We start from the raw sequence: 16339 nt of genomic DNA on the forward strand, positions 1-16339 counted from the left end.
AAATATTTTATAGTAATACTATTATTAGAAGACTTAATTGTTGGATTATCCAGGTGATAAAAGTGTAGCTCAGAGCTTCCGAACAACTGTGCTGTGGAATAGCAGTGCGTTTTAGAGGGTTATTCAGGGTGTTGAAGTATGGATGCCGATAGCATTCAGGCTGGCTGGAAAGACCTAAGGCTGCTTAAGACCTCAGAACCTCTGATCCCTCTGGCCTTGGGGAGCCACTTTTGTTTCCCAGTGGCTGCACAAACACTATGATTTCAGAAGGTATTAATCTGTATTAGTACAAAGAATGTTTAGAAAATCTCCAAATAAATGAAGGCAAAGTCACTATCCCTTTGAATTTAACATTATACATTTGAATAATAATAAAATTACAGGCCTGTTAATTTCTTGTCATTGTTAAAGAAAGAAAAAGAAGAAGAAACCACTAGAAGATATATCTTTCCACTTCTTTTTACAAGACTTCATAGGCTCCTGTATTTCTTTCTTGTCACTCTCGGCAAAATAACCACAATTACGTCATATATCCTGGTGGGGCATATCTTCCCTAAAACATACCTAGATGTAGAGTGGTATCATAATACCTCATTTAATAAATCTATCGGGAGTAAAGCATGCTTTTATGCTTGCTTTTAAATATTTACAAACCATCAGAGAAAGAACTGGGTCTGGCAACAAGCTGCTGCAGGCAGCGCTCCCGACTGAGCTAAATGGGGAGAAGTGTTTCCACTGGCCCCACACTGATGACGACCAACTCATTGATAAAATCCCTTCACTTTTTACTTGTCGAGGCTCCTCCTTTCCTGCTCATCACCACCCTCCACTTCCTTCTGCTCACAGACTCCAAAGCCTCTTCTAATGTCAGGGGTAGGAGAGCCTCCCTGTGAGGCAGAGTGCTGTCTCAAAGACACTCAAAGGCCCAGGACTGGCCCCCCCACCCCCCACCATCCTGACAGTCAAGGGGTTTGTGCCCAAGAAATGAATTCAGAGCAAGTGAGGCAGAAGTAGGGATGAGTATAGGATTTATGCCGGTGGTGAAAGTATCTGGAGTCTAGTGGCAAATATGTATCATCTGTGGGGCCCAGTGTCATAATGTTATGAGCCCAATAATGTATGAAATGTGCAGGAGGGCTGGATGGCAGCTCACACAGCCGTTCTAATTAGAGTAACTAACTGGTTTGCTGCATGCAGCATTCCTTACAGTCTGCCTGTTTACTCTTCTTGTCCTTCAGCCTTGCTGTCTTTGCTTCTTTGTTCATTTTTTCTGCTTAATTTAGACATAGGGAGAAAGTGTGCTGTTTGCAATCCAGAGCTAAAACTGGAACTTGATGCCTAATATTTTACATCTAAATTATTTTTCTTCCTACTTATCCCAACATCAGGGCTTATAAAATAAATCTAAATTAGTCTTTTATAGAAAGTATGTGTAAATAGGATCAGAAAGAAAGGTATGATCTGTTTCTCTTTCCAGATAAGGTCTTCTTTGGCTGGAGAACATGTGTTGGGGGCTGTCATAGGAGTTCTAGGGTTAAAGAAGAAACAAGACCTCTACAACATCTTTGCACTGGTGAATATCCACGCAGCAGGTTCACATTCTCCACCTCCTCTCCCCATGATCCCTTCATTTTAGCCCATGCTGACTCATCTCCCCTACCCTCATCCATCTGTTTTTACAGCACCTTTTTTTTTCCTGACAAGTTTCTAGTGACGTAAAGTAGAAAGATAAAGAAGTATCCTCAGACCTAACAAGATCTGGGTCCTAATCAAATCCAGTTCTCTTTGGACAGAAAATCAGAAAACCTATTTCCCAACAGTTTCTTTCTTCAGCGCCCAATATTAGTTCGAGGTCCTGAATTCCTGTGGCAACAAAAGCACTTCTGAGGCCAAGGGATCTTATTCTCATTTAAAGAGGCTGGGTTGTCTTTTAACTTTTGTTTTCCGCATCACCAACATGAAGGCACGTGGTTATCCAGGTCAGTCAAGTGCTCTGAAGACAGACACATCTTGATAATGTTTTCTGTGTTAAAGGGTGTCATTTAGGCCTGATCCCCAAAATAAAAATGCACAAAATTCAGAGGCCTGTTTCAGCCTACCTACTACCAGAGCAGGGAGGTTTGCCAGTGATGGTTTCCAAATTTGAAGGGATGGTTGCTACCCACGCAGGGATTTGCTGGAAGCATCAGTGAAGTTAGGTTTGGTGGGATCTGTCACCAGATAAAGTTCCAGGATAGTTCTTCTAAGTAACTGAATACACAAAAGCCAGGCTTTCTTGTTCAAAAGCTTGCTAAAGAACCTTTTAAGAATCCTACCCCAAATGTTCTGGAAGTGGCTGATATCTAAATCTGGACAGTAAGGAACCACTTCCCTGATCTCTTCTCTGTCCCAGGCTCTGACATAGTCCACTGCTTTCCAGTTCTGCTTTTTGTTTTTTCCTGAACTGGGATAATAACTTGTTATCTTGCTAAATTTTAATTTTAAAGTTGGGAGTAGGACCTGGACACTTCTATGTATAAAATGCTACTGGTAAATATAAAAGTAAGTAACGGGTGGTGTATGCCTTTAAGGACATTGCAATCTAATGGGGGAAACTTGTATATAAATGAATGATTATGATACAAGGCAAAGTAAAATAGGCATTAACAGGATAAATTCATCCATGGTAACACAGAATGGAGCAATTAATTCTAACTTAAAGGGAATCAGAAGTCCTTTACAAAGGTGGTGGCATTTGAAGAAGTGTTGAAGAAAATTATAATTTTAGTGGGGCAGTAGATATGTAAAGGCTTTTCACTACTGGAATAGAATGAGCGTAGGCACTTAGGCTTGATTCAAGAGCTGTTTTGTTTAGTTTTGTTTTAATCTAGCACAAGCAAGACACTATTGTTAGCTCTGAGAGAGATGGGAAGAGAAATAATACAAGTTTCCTTTTCTTCTGTAGGTTATATTATATTTTGGAAGAAAAGTCATTTCCATATAAATATATCTAAAAGAGTTCATCAGTAACACATAGTTGGTTGTCTGGAATGATGTCACTAACTGGCAAGTCCTGTAAAAATCTACATAGTGCATGAGACTAGAAAGAATCCATTATTACCTGAGGGAGTAACAAAAGGGCTCTAAAAGACATGGAATATAAGTTGTTTCCTGAAAGGTGGTTAAAATACAATGTGAGAAATGAGGGGTAAGGATTCTCAAAAATGATAGGTAAAGCACGGATAAGACCAAATTCAGAAACGACCTTGGCATGTCCATGTGATTGTGAAAGCATCAACTGAGATGGAGTAGAAGGTGCCTTTGGCTCAATCTGGGGGGTGGGGGGATAGAAATGCACATCTAGGTGAACCGAAATGCCTACAAAGTTCAGGCAGATAAATTACATGAGCAAAGCAGACTGGGCATACATTGAGAGAGAGTGAAAGACAGCTATGGCTCAGGCCCAGCCCGAAGGAAGAAACTCTAAGCTCCAGCCAGTCCCACAGTGAACTCTGCCCTGGTGCTGCCAGACCTTCCCATTTGTTACCACATGGCACCAATCCAGATTTTTACGTGTGTGTGTGTGTGTGTGTGTGTAACTAATTCTTATGACAAAACATAAAATTATGCTGGTCAAAACTAGATACACAAAAATTACTTGTCATATAGGATTATATCTAATATGTAAATCACTAATTTTCAATATCTGCTGGACTGTAGAGAGCAAAGACGTCTTCTGGAGGTGAAGCTTTTGTGTTTTATTTTATAACCATTTAAGGTTACAGAACAGAGATTCAACATAAAGAAAATAGCATGTTTTAATCAGGCTACATAATTCAGATTATTTGTATGTGAAAAATAAAAGGGAATTGATTGGAATTATTGCCTATTACAGTTTTAAAAATGAGTTTTAAATGAAATTCATCTTAAAATTCTATTATCTGTTATTTAAACTGGTTGCAACAAACTTCACAACAAAAATTTGAAAATATATGTTGGCTCTAAATTATTTTCAAATGTCTCATTTGCCTTTAGGGAAAAAAATTACAACTATATGACTCTTCTCTATCCTAATAAGGAGAGGATTCTGGGTACATATTTTCCAGATGGGCTCTAATGACTACTTGATGAATGGCCCTTTATTTGCCATGACTGCCAGTTGCCAATGGTGGATGCCATCAGGATGTCTTGGTCAGGTTCATTTATGTGCCTGTTTTGTTTTGGTCCATGGGCCTGGCTGACATTGAAACCAGGTGAGGTTTGGAGGTTTGAAACAGATGCTTTTGAGCCTCCTAATTTCTAAATTTGATAGAGTCCATAAATCACATGCAAAAAAATACTATGTTAGACCATTATTGGTTTAGGTTTTTCTCCAACCTAATGTGAAAAAACTGAAATTGATATTGAGAATACAGCTTGTAAGCCTTCATATTGTAATCCAGAAGGTTTATTATTTAACAAAAAAGCCAATGTATTTTCTCTCCCCTATTAGGAATTCCTGACAGGTGTACTAGCTTAGTAACAGAAAAGAATTGGGCAGAATAAAGAATTTCACATGGAGGTTACAATATTATGCTTCTCTCTGAATGAAATGTAGCATTCCAGATGTTTTCTGCATTTCACTTAAAAACAACTGCTAGGGTTTATGAACAATAAAAATTCCTGAGATGTAACTGGGAAGCAGAGCTTCCCAATGCTGAGAAAACTCTTACAAGATTATCAAATTTTGAAAATGTGCTAATGAGCCACCAAGTCTGTCTAAAACCATAGGTGCAATATTACAAAAATATTCTTTGCCGTTTAGAGAAGTATGACTTAGGTTTCATCATTGATGACAATACTGATGACTTTTACAAAGATAAGGAGGTCTCTGTAGTAAAAACAATTCACAATAGCTCCTTATTAATTTATTTTCAGGAAACAGGGTTAAGACCTGAAGATCACATTAAAAAGAAAAAAGAAAAACAGTCCACACACATACACCATTCACTTGCTAAAAAGTGAATTATTAAGTCTTCAAAACACAAAACATGACATGTTCAATTTCTTAATTTGATGCTTATTTACAAATAGTAGGTCCAAGTTATGAGCAGATGTGAATACAGATGAACATTTTCCTTTACTTAATTGCTGAAAAAAGAATAGTTAGAAGCATGTTTCATGAGTAATATATTTAAGGGTGAGAAAAATGTTCACATAGTTCACCTTTGATTAAGGTCAAACTGACCTAATTAGCATTTTCATCTAATTTATTGCTCAGAATTCCCTTTTGTTACTTGTGCTTTTGATAAATTTCAAGGAAAGCTATTGGGAGAAAAGTTGGAATTAGACATACAAAATAGGAAGCTTTCTTTAAGATAAAATAATTATCTGAAAACTAAAATGACAAAATTGGAAAGTCATAAACTATATCTCTATATTAATAATAAGATGTGACTTTTATAGAATAACCCAGGACAATTCTATATTTATTATATTTTTGGAACGGGAGATAATTTACCAGGACAACTTTAAGTTAGCATACACAAAAAGAAAAAAAGGACTTGTTTTCTGATTGAATGATAATGTGATCATATTCGTTACTTATTTTGTAGGGTCATTATAAAACAGATTTATTGATACACTTATTATTAAATGTATACATATCTTTGTTTCATTTTTATTTTTTGAATTTAGATTATAAGAATTGATTTTGAAGAGAGTATTCTCCAATCACACTTCACATTCTGGACACCTTAGAATTTTGGTTCCATTTCTTTGCATGTGGCAGATACTTAATCCTATGGAAAATAAAACTGGAAAGTTGGTACCTCATACAGACATTGTAACTATAAAAGTATGTTCGCAAGATTACAGAGACAGAGGAATCATGCCACCTGATATCAAACTATACTATAAGCTCATAGTAATCAAAAGAGCATGGTACTGGCATAAAAACACACATAAAGATTAATGGAACAGAATAGAGTCCAGAAATAAACCCATACCTTTATAGTCGATTAATATTTGACAGAGGAAGCAAAAACCTACAATGGGATAAACATAGTCTATTCAATAAATGCAATTGGGAAAATTGGACAGATGTGTACAAAAAAAATGAAACTAGACCGCCTTCTTATACCATGCACAAGAATAAACTCAAAGTGGATCAAAACTTAGATTTAAGACTCAAAAGCATAAAATTTCTAAAAGAAAACATAGGTAGTAAAATCTCAGAGATCTCTTGTAGCAATTTTTTTTTCTGATATATCAACTTAGTCAAGGGAAACAAAAGAAATAATAAACAAAAGGGACTATATTAAATTAAAAAACTTTTGCACAGCAAAAGAAACCATCAACAAAATGAAAAGACAACACACAAAATGGGAGAACAGTTTCCAATGACACATTTGATAAGCGGTTACTATAAAAAATTTATTTTAAAACTTATATATATCAACACCAAAAAATAAAATCCAATTAAGATATGGGCAAAAGACCTGAATAGACACTTATTCAAAGAGGACATACAGGTGGCCAAAGAGAAATGAAAAGATGCTCAATGTCACTAATCATCAGAAAAAGCAAATTAAAACCACAATGAGATATCACCTAACACCTGTCAGAATGGCTATCATCAATAAATTAACAAACAGATACTAGGGAAGATGGTGGAGAGATAGGTGGGAGGGGAGTCCACTTCCACTTGCACATGGGTGAAAACCTAGCCAATCTGAGGAACAGAGCCAACAGCCAAAAGTACCCCAGCACATATGAACATTGGAGACCAAAAATTGTAGAGGACACTGAAAAATCAGACGGTAAGGAGAGTGCTTCAGACAATAAGGTCCAGCATGGGGACCAGGGTGGCTGCAGCCCCAGGTTCAGCATCTGCCAGGTCTGCCACAGGACTCTTGAGAGACAGCAGGGTCAAGGGTTCCCTAACCCACCAAACAATGTTTGAGCAGCACCAGGAGAGACCTAGTTGCTTGAAGTCACAGGAGGGGAATAAGGAGTAAGTGTGGTAAACACACAGGGGCTGTGAGCACCCACAGAGACTGTGGATGCGGCTGGGGAGATCTGAGAGTTAGGCCATGATGGGCCCTGACCCAGACAGTCCCCGGTCTAGTTGGAGAGGTGGACTGTGGGAGAGCACAGACCCTTGCATGGAGCAACAGGCTTGAGCAGGAAGAATTTTTCAAAAAGAAAAAGTGAAAAAAGAGACACTTGGTGGATGATGGGAAATTTCCCTGCAGCAGCTGCCCTGGGCTTCCTCCCCACCCAGCCACATGGAACTCCCTCAGTGGCACAGAAGGCCCCACACTCATACCCGAGGCCCTGGGATGGTGTGCACCCAAACTTGTGGGACCTGCGGCTGCCCATCCCGCCAAATCCACAGACCTGGGATGGTGCTCACCTGACCCTGCCACACAGAGGCACCTTGCACCCAACCCCTACGTCCCCAGGGAATCAGCAGAGGAGGTGCATACCTGCATCAGCAGATGCAGACTGGCAAGAGGAAGTCAGAGATGGCCCTGCAGAGGAGACCTGCAGGGCTAAGAGAGAGTCAGCAATCCCCAGAAAGACTTAACACAGTGGGGGGGTGCTGAACTAGCCTGAAGGGGTGCTGATAGTCCCCAGCATCTAGGACAACAATGACTAAGAATAGGGTCTGTGAATTGCCCCTAATTGCTGCACCTCTAGGACAGAGCAACTGGTGGACTGAAGGCCTAGGCTGGGAGCTGAAGGGCACTGGGGGCTCATTGGCAGCAAACTGAGGAACTGGGTTGGAGGCTGAGCAAGTGCCACTCAGGAAGGGAGAAAAGCGAGACCAATTCCCCCTCAGCCTGCTGCAGCCAGGAAGACCAGCAGAACCAGCTTGGCCAGTCTGAAGCCAGCAGGAGGCTTTTTTTTTTTTTTCTTTCATTAGGTAATTTTTTTTTCTTTTAACTCCTTCTTTCTCTGTCTTTTTTTTTTCCTTCTTCCTTTCTTTCCCTTTTTATCTCTTCTTCCTTCCTTCTCCTTCTTCCTTTTTTTTTTTTTAAATTCCCACAAGTGAAACAATAAAATCTGGAACTGTGAAAAGACCAGAGTTGGATCCAAACAGGGGGCAGCACAACAGCTGAGACAGTGAGAAAAACTGCACTTCGCTTCTCCAGAGAACTTGCAAGTTATTGTATAATTGTACTATTATTATCTTCATTATTCCTACATCTTTCATTTGATTAGTATTTTTGTATTTCTCTTCTTTCTGTCTAGTCTTCCTGGCTTGGCTGGTTAAATTGCATTGTTTGACTGGTTTCTCTTGTTCTCTCTTTCATACTGTATTTTTAATTTACTGTCTTCCACTTTACTTATGTTCCATTAGCACACTACTCTGGGTCCTATACCTCCTATTCTTGTTGTCCAGATCACATAGATTCTGTCATATGATTGTTGCCCCATTATTACTGTAAATAATAGCTGTTGCATAGATTTGTAAATACTACACAGCACCCCTCCCAGATCTTAGCCCACTTCACTGTTTCCTGAACTTTATTACTATTGTGGTTAACTCTATTCTCTCACAAACTACACCTATTTTCTACTCTTTACTCTCACTTTACCTCATAGTCTGACCTCCTACAAGCTCACTGCTTTCTAGATCCAACTCACAATCTTTCCCCCACTCTAACAAGAGTATTATCTTTTTTCCACCCTTTCTACAAAGTGGCTAGCTGGGTGAAATATCATGGTTAACACTATACATATCCAAAGGATCTTGAATATTCTCTCTATGGGTTGGTACTTTAAATATCATAGACTACACTTCTGCTGTCTTAACCCATTTTGCCTTCCCCCTCCAACTGGTCACAAAAAAGGGTAGGCAGAACCTGTGAACACCAGGATACCTGCTGGAAGAGGAACCCCACTGACAGATAACAACAGAAGAAGGTGAAGGAGGGAGTGGAAGTTACACTAACTCAACCCAGAACATATCTGGAAATATAGCTAAATGGTGGAGAAATTATTCAGAACAAACAACTGAATAAGAGCAAGATACAATCCTCAAAACTTTGTACACATGGAAGAACCAGCTTCAACAAAACCGGCCCACACCTGCACAACTGAATACAAGAGGTGGTGGATGGAGTGACCCTCAGTTAACCAGCTGGAGGGAAGGACCCACCAAAGAAAGACCCAACAACAATAAAAACCCAAAGACTTACAGAGAGCCAACATAAACAACAGTCCAAGACAAGACAGCTCAGGAGATCAAGGAGACTGCACCACTGAATCTCACAGGACTTCTACCATAGAAATTCACACCATAAACCCAGGGAGTCAGAACAGATCAATTTAAGAAGAAGAGGCTAACAAGAAGTCTCACAAATAATGGGAAGACAAAGAAACAATCCCCAAATGAAAGGAAAGGAGGAAGCCTCAGAAAGAATATTAAATGAAATAGAGGCAAGTCAACTATTAGGAAATGAGTTCAAAGCAATGGTTATATGGAAGCTCAATGAGCTCACAGAGAATTACCAAAAACTACAGGGAAACTACAATGAACTCACTGCAAACTATATCAACATGAAAAAGGAAATAGAAACTATCAACAAGGGCCAAGAGGAAATGAAGAATACAATTTCTGAACTGAAGAACATACTAGAAGGAATCAAAAGCAGCCTTGATGAAGCAGAGGACTGGATCAGCGAGCTGGAGGACAAGGTAGAAAAAAACACCCAGAATGAGCAAGAAATGGAAAACAGGCTCAGAAAGAATGAGGAGGGGTTAAGGGAAATGCAGGACAACATGAAACATAATAATATCCATATAATAGGGATACCAGAAGGAAAAGAAGAGCAAGGGATAGAAAACCTGTTTGAAAAAGTAATCATGGAAAATTTCCCTAATTTGATGAGAGAAAAAGTCACACAAATCCAGGATACACAGAGAGTCCCAAGCAAGAGGAACCCAAAGAGACCCATTTCAAGACACATCATAATTAAAATGGCAAAATTCCAAGATAAAGAGAGAATCTTAAAGGCAACAAGGGAAAAACAAGATAAAACATACAAGGGAGCCTCAATAGGACTAGCAACTGACTTCTCAATGGAAATGCTACAAGCCAGAAGGGAATGGCAAAAAATATTCCAAGTAATGAGAAACAAAGGCCTGCAACCAAGACTACTTTATCCTGCAAGGCTCTCAATTAAAATAGAAAGCCAAATAAGGAGCTTCCCAGACAAAGGAAGCCTCAAAGAACATACCTCCTCCAAACCAGCTGTGCAACAGATGATAAAAGGTTTACTTTAAGAACAGGAAGAAAAACAGTGAAAGAGAGAGGAACACAGGTATGAAAAAATGGCAATAAATAAGTACTTATCAATGATAACCTTAAACATAAATGGATTAAATACCCCAATCAAAAGACACAGAATAGTGGAATGAAAAAGAAAACATGACCCACATGTATGCTACCAACAAGAGGCCCACCTCAGAAGAAAAGACCTACACAGACTGAAAGTGAAGGGCTGGAAACAAATATTCCAAGCAAATGGACAGGAAAAAAAAGCCAGGGTAGCAATACCCATATTGGACAAAATAGACTTCAAAAAAAGAGCCATAAAAAGAGACCCAGAAGGTCACTGAATAATACTCAAGGGAAGAATCCATCAAGAAGACATAAACATTGTAAATATGTATGCACCCAACATAGGAGCACCCAAATACATAAAGAAAATCTTGGAGGACTTCAAGAAAAATATTGACAGCAACGCAATTATAGTAGGACATTTAAACACCCCACTGTCAAAAATGGACAGGTCTTGCAAACAAAATATCAAGAAGGATATTGTGTCACTTAACAATACCCTAGAGGAAATGGACTTAACTGATATATATAGTGCTTTACATCCCAAAGAAGCAAAACACACATTCTTTGCAAGTGTACATGGAACATTTTCAAAGACAGACCACATGATAGGACACAAAGCAAGCCTCAACAAATTCAAGAAAATTGAAATCATATCAAGCATCTTCTCTGACCACAAGGGTCTGAAACTAGAAACCAACCCCAAGGGTAAAAACCCAAAACACTCAAAATCATCGAGACTGAATAGCATGCTATTAAACACTGAATGGGTCAAGAACGAGATTAGGGAAGAAATCAAAAACTTTCTGGAAACAAATGAAAATGAACTCACACAACCCAAAACCTATGGGACACAGTAAAGGCAGTCCTGAGAGGGAAGTTCATAGCAATACAGGCCTACTTTAAGAAGATAGAAACAGTTCAAACAAACAACCTACCCTACGCCTACAAGAACTGGAGGAACAACAACAAAGACAGCCCAGAGCAAGCAGAAGGAAGGAAATAACCAAGATCAGAGCAGAGTTAAATGACATAGAGACTAAAAGCACAATTCTAAGGACCAATAAATCCAGGAGTTGCTTCTTGGAAAAGATAAACAAAATTGACAAGCCATTAAGCAAGCTCATCAAGGAAAAAAGTAAGAGGACTAAAATAAACACAGTCAGAAATTAAAGATGAGAGATTACAAACGATACCACAGAAATACAAAGGATTGTAAGAAATGACTATGAAGAACTATATGCCAAGAAATTTGAAAACCTAGGTGAAATGGACAAATTTCTAGAAAAATATAATCTTCCAAGACTGAATGAAGAAGAAGCACAAAGCTTGAACAGACCAATAATAGCTGAGAAAATTGAAACAGTAATCAAAAATCTTCTGATACACAAAAGTCCTGGACCAGATGGTTTCACAGGAGAATTCTACAAAGCATTTAAGAGAGAGCTAACCCCCATCCTCCAAAGATTATTCCAAAAAATTCAAAAAGAGGGAAGACTCCCAAACTCATTTTATGAAGCCAGCATCATCCTAATCCCAAAACCAGGTAAAGACATAACAAAGAAATAAAACTTCAGGCCAATATCACTGATGAACATACATGCTAAAATCCTCAACAAAATATTGGCAAACCACATCCAGCAATATGTTAAAAAGATCATACACAGTTATCAAGTGGGATTCATCCCAGGGACGCAAGGATGGTACAATATTTGCAAATCAATAAACATAATACACCACATGAACAAAACAAAAGACAACAATCACATGATCATATCAATAGATGCAGAAAAAGCATTTGATAAGGTACAGCACCCATTTCTGATAAAAACACTCAGCAAAGTGGGAATAGGGGGAGCATTCCTCAACATAATAAAGGCCATATATGAGAGACCTATAGCCAACATTATACTCAATGGACAAAAACGTAGAGCTTTCTCACAAAGAACAGGAACAAGACAAGGATGCCCTCTCTCACCACTCCTATTCCACATAGTATTGGAAGTCCTAGCCACAGCAATCAGACAAGAAAAAAAAAAAAGGCATCAAATTGGAAAGGAGGAAGTAAAACTGTCATTGTTTGCAGATGACATGATAGTGTACATAGAAAATCCTATAGACTCCACCAAAAAAACTACTTGACCAGTTAAATGAATTTGGCAAAACATCCAGATACAAAGTCAATACTCAGAAAATCAAAAACCATGTTTGTATACCAACAATGAAATATCAGAAACAGAAATCAGAAAAAAAATCCCATTTGATATAGCAACAAGAAAAATAAAGTACCTAGGAATAAACCTCACCAAGGAGTTGAAAAACCTGTACTCAGAAAACTACACAACACTGAAGAAAGAAATTAAGGAAGACACAAACAAATGGAAGCATGTACCATGCTCATGGATTGGAAGAATTAACATCATCAAAATGGCCATACTACCTAAAACGATTTATAGATTCAATGCAATCCTTATTAAAGTACCCATGACATATTTCACAGATCTAGAACAAACATTTCAGTAATTTATATGAAACCATAAACGACCCCAAATAGCTGTAGCAATTTTGAGAAAGAAGAACAAAGCAGGAGGGATCACAATATCTGATACTAAATTGTATTACAAGGCCACTGTAATGAAAACAGCCTGGTACTGGCATAAAAACAGGCACATCAACCAATGGAACAAAGTAGAGAGCCCAGAAATAAACCCAAGTCTCTACGGTCAATTAATGTTTGACAAAGGGGGAAGAAGCATAAAATGGAGTAAAAATAGCCTCTTCAACAAATGGTGCTGGGAGATCTGGACAGCTACGTGCAAAAAAATGAAACTTGATCACCAAATTACACCATACACAAAAATAAATTCAAGGTGGATAAAAGACTTAAATATAAGTCCTGCCACCATAAAAGTCCTAGAGGAAAACATTGGCAGTAAAATCTCAGACATTCCACGCAGCCACATCTTCACTAATATGTCCCTTAAAGCAAGGGACATACAAGAAAGAATAAAGAAATGGGACCTCATCAAAATAAAAAGCTTCTGCATGGCTAAATAAAACAGCATTAAAATGAAAAGAGAACCAGCTATATGGGAAAACATATTTGCCAACGATACCTCAGACAAGGGTTTAATCTCCAAAATATATGAAGAACTCACATGACTCCACTCTAGGAAGACAAACAATCCAATTAAAAAATGGGCAAAAGACTTGAACAGACACTTCTCCAAGGAGGACATACAGAGGGCCCAGAGACATATGAAAGGATGCTCAGCATCACTAGCCATTAGAGAGATGCAAATTAAAACCACAATGAGATACCACCTCACATCAGTCATAGTGGCCACCATAAACAAATCAACAAACAAGTGTTGGAGAGGATACAGAGAAAAGGGAACCCTAGTACGCTGTTGGTGGGAATGCAGACTGGTGAGGCCACTGTGGAAAACAGTATGGAATTTCCTCACAAAACTAAAAATGGAGCTTCCTTTTGACCCAGCAATTCCACTGCTGGGATTGTACCCTAAGAACCCTGAAACACCAATTCAAAAGAACCTGTGCACCCCAATGTTCATAGCAGCACAATTTACAATAGCCAAGTGATGGAAGCAACCTAAGTGCCCATCAGCAAATTAGTGGGTCCAAAAACTGTGGTACATTTACACAATGGAATTCTTCACAGCAGAGAGAAAGAAGGAACTTCTACCCTTAGCAACAGCATGGATGGAACTGGAGAGCATTATGCTAAGTGAAATAAACCAGGCGGTGAGGGACAAATACCATATGATCTCACCTTTAACTGGAACATAATCAAAAAAAGAAAAAAGCAAACAAAATATAACCAAAGACATTGAAATTAATAACAATCTAACAATAGTTGGGGGGGGAGGCATTGGAGAGAACGGTTTTCAGGAGCTATTATAAAGGACACGTGGACAAAACCAAGGGGGAAGGTGGAAACAAGGGAGTGAGGGGGTTTGGCTGGGATAGGAGCAATGGTGGGAAGAAAATGCAGACAACTGTAATTGAACAACAATAAAGTAATTTAAATAAGTAAATAAGTAAATAAATAAGTAAGTGTTGATGAGGATGTAGAGAAGAGGGAACCCTAGTGCACTGTTGGTGGGTATACAGACTAGTGCAGCCACTGTGGAAAGCAGTCTGCAGATACCTCAAAAAATTAAAAATGGAACTTCCTTATGACCCAGCAATTCCACTTCTAAGAATATATCCAAAGAAATCCAAACATGAATTTGAAAGAATATATGCACCCCTAAGTTCATAGCAGCTTTATTTACAATAGCGAAGACTTGGGAGCAGTCCAAGTGTCCATCAGTAGATGAGTAGATTAAAAAGCTGTGGTACATTTTACACAATGGAATCCTACTCAGCTGTAAAAAAAAAAAAGGCAATCTTACCCTTTGCAACAGCATGGATAAAGCTGGAGAGCCTTATGCTAAGTGAAATAAGCTAGTCAGAGAAAGACAAGTACCATATGATTTCTCTCATATGTGTAATCTAAGGACAAAATGAACTAACAAGCAACATAGAGACAGACTCATAGATAGAGAGCAGGCTGAGAGTTGTAGATGGGGAAATAGTTGGTTGTGGGTGTGTGGGGATTGAGCAAAAATGAAAAATATGAGGAAAAAACCCATGAACACAGGTAACAGTGTGATGATTGCCAGGGGGAGGGAGGTGCTATGGGAGGTGGAGGAGGGAGGGTATAGGGGGGATAAATGGTGATGGAAGGGGACTTGATTTAGTGTGGGGAACACACAATACAGTGTACAGTTAATGTGTTGTGGAATAGTGCACCTGAAACCTACATAATTTTATTAACCAGTGTTACCCCAATACATTAAATAAAAAGAAAAAAGTGAAAAAAAGATAATGAGGAAACTATGCTCCTATATTCATCAATAATTTTCTGCATCAACATGTGAGGAAAAGACCAACACTAATCAATTCTCTACAAACCTTGCGAAGCTTACCTTGTGGTACACCTTTTCAGAACTAATCCTTAGGGAAAGTTATTTAACTGTGAATATGTTTCTTCTAGTTAATTAATTTCAAGGTGCTTCTTCCTCCCCACCCCCACCCCCACCCCTGCAAAATACCTTGTATCCCTTTTACTACACAAAGTACATATTGTCCATATTGAATATTTCCTGTGCATGTCATAAAGAATAATTCTCTAGGTAGGATCAATGATTAAAGTATGAAATCTTAATATTTAGAAATCATGGGTGAACCATCACTCTACAGTTAAGAGTTAATTAAATAAAATTCGACATGGGGATTTTACAAATCAGAAGGGGTTTTCACTGCAGAAATTTCTGCCATGATGACTTACAAAAATAGTTGATTGGCCTCATTCAAATTATATTCATTGTTTCTGAATCCACATGAATTTGAATGCTTCTGTAAGTTTTTCTGAGAAGTATTAATAGTAATGTTAAAGATAACAATGCTATTTTACTGAGTGACTCAAGAGCTAAGCACTGACCAGCTGAGTTCAGAAATTGAGCGCTGCAGCCCGAACGGAATCTTGATTCTGTACTTTTTAAGTAATCAAAGAGGATTATGTGAAATAAGAAAGTGTTGTTTTGCAAACACTCCAAGAAAAGACAGACAGTATTTCTCTGTCAACATAGGACAGGTTTGCTCTGTCTGGGCAATGCAAAACTACCTGGAGGTACCAATGAGACAGCTTAAAGAGGTTTTGAAAGCAATTACAAACCTATCATATCTGGCCTAGTTATATCTCCTAACAGCTCTGGCATTAATAAACATTCCTAAGTAGCTAAGGCCTGGAGATAATTTATATAATGCAGAGATTTTTAAAAGACTTCTTTTTCCCCAGTAAATATATTTACTTCGCAGAGATAATTTTCAAATCTCATAACCACACGATACAAGCACCTATCAGGTAGCAGAGCAATCTATTTCAAAACAACCAATACCGTCTGAAAACTTCTTTCCCCACGTATAAACAAAGGGTAACTATGTAGATCCAAATATCAG

At 38.3% G+C, this 16339-nt stretch overlaps 1 protein-coding gene across 2 annotated transcripts in view; it reads right to left on the bottom strand.

Annotated features, from left to right (window-relative positions):
• Window positions 1–16339, bottom strand: part of CTNNA3 (catenin alpha 3) — a 1492024-nt gene that overhangs the window by 382632 nt on the left and 1093053 nt on the right. The window lies entirely within an intron of this gene.

The sequence above is a fragment of the Desmodus rotundus genome, chromosome 4, assembly GCF_022682495.2.
Source record: "Desmodus rotundus isolate HL8 chromosome 4, HLdesRot8A.1, whole genome shotgun sequence".
Taxonomy (NCBI): Eukaryota; Metazoa; Chordata; class Mammalia; order Chiroptera; family Phyllostomidae; genus Desmodus; species Desmodus rotundus.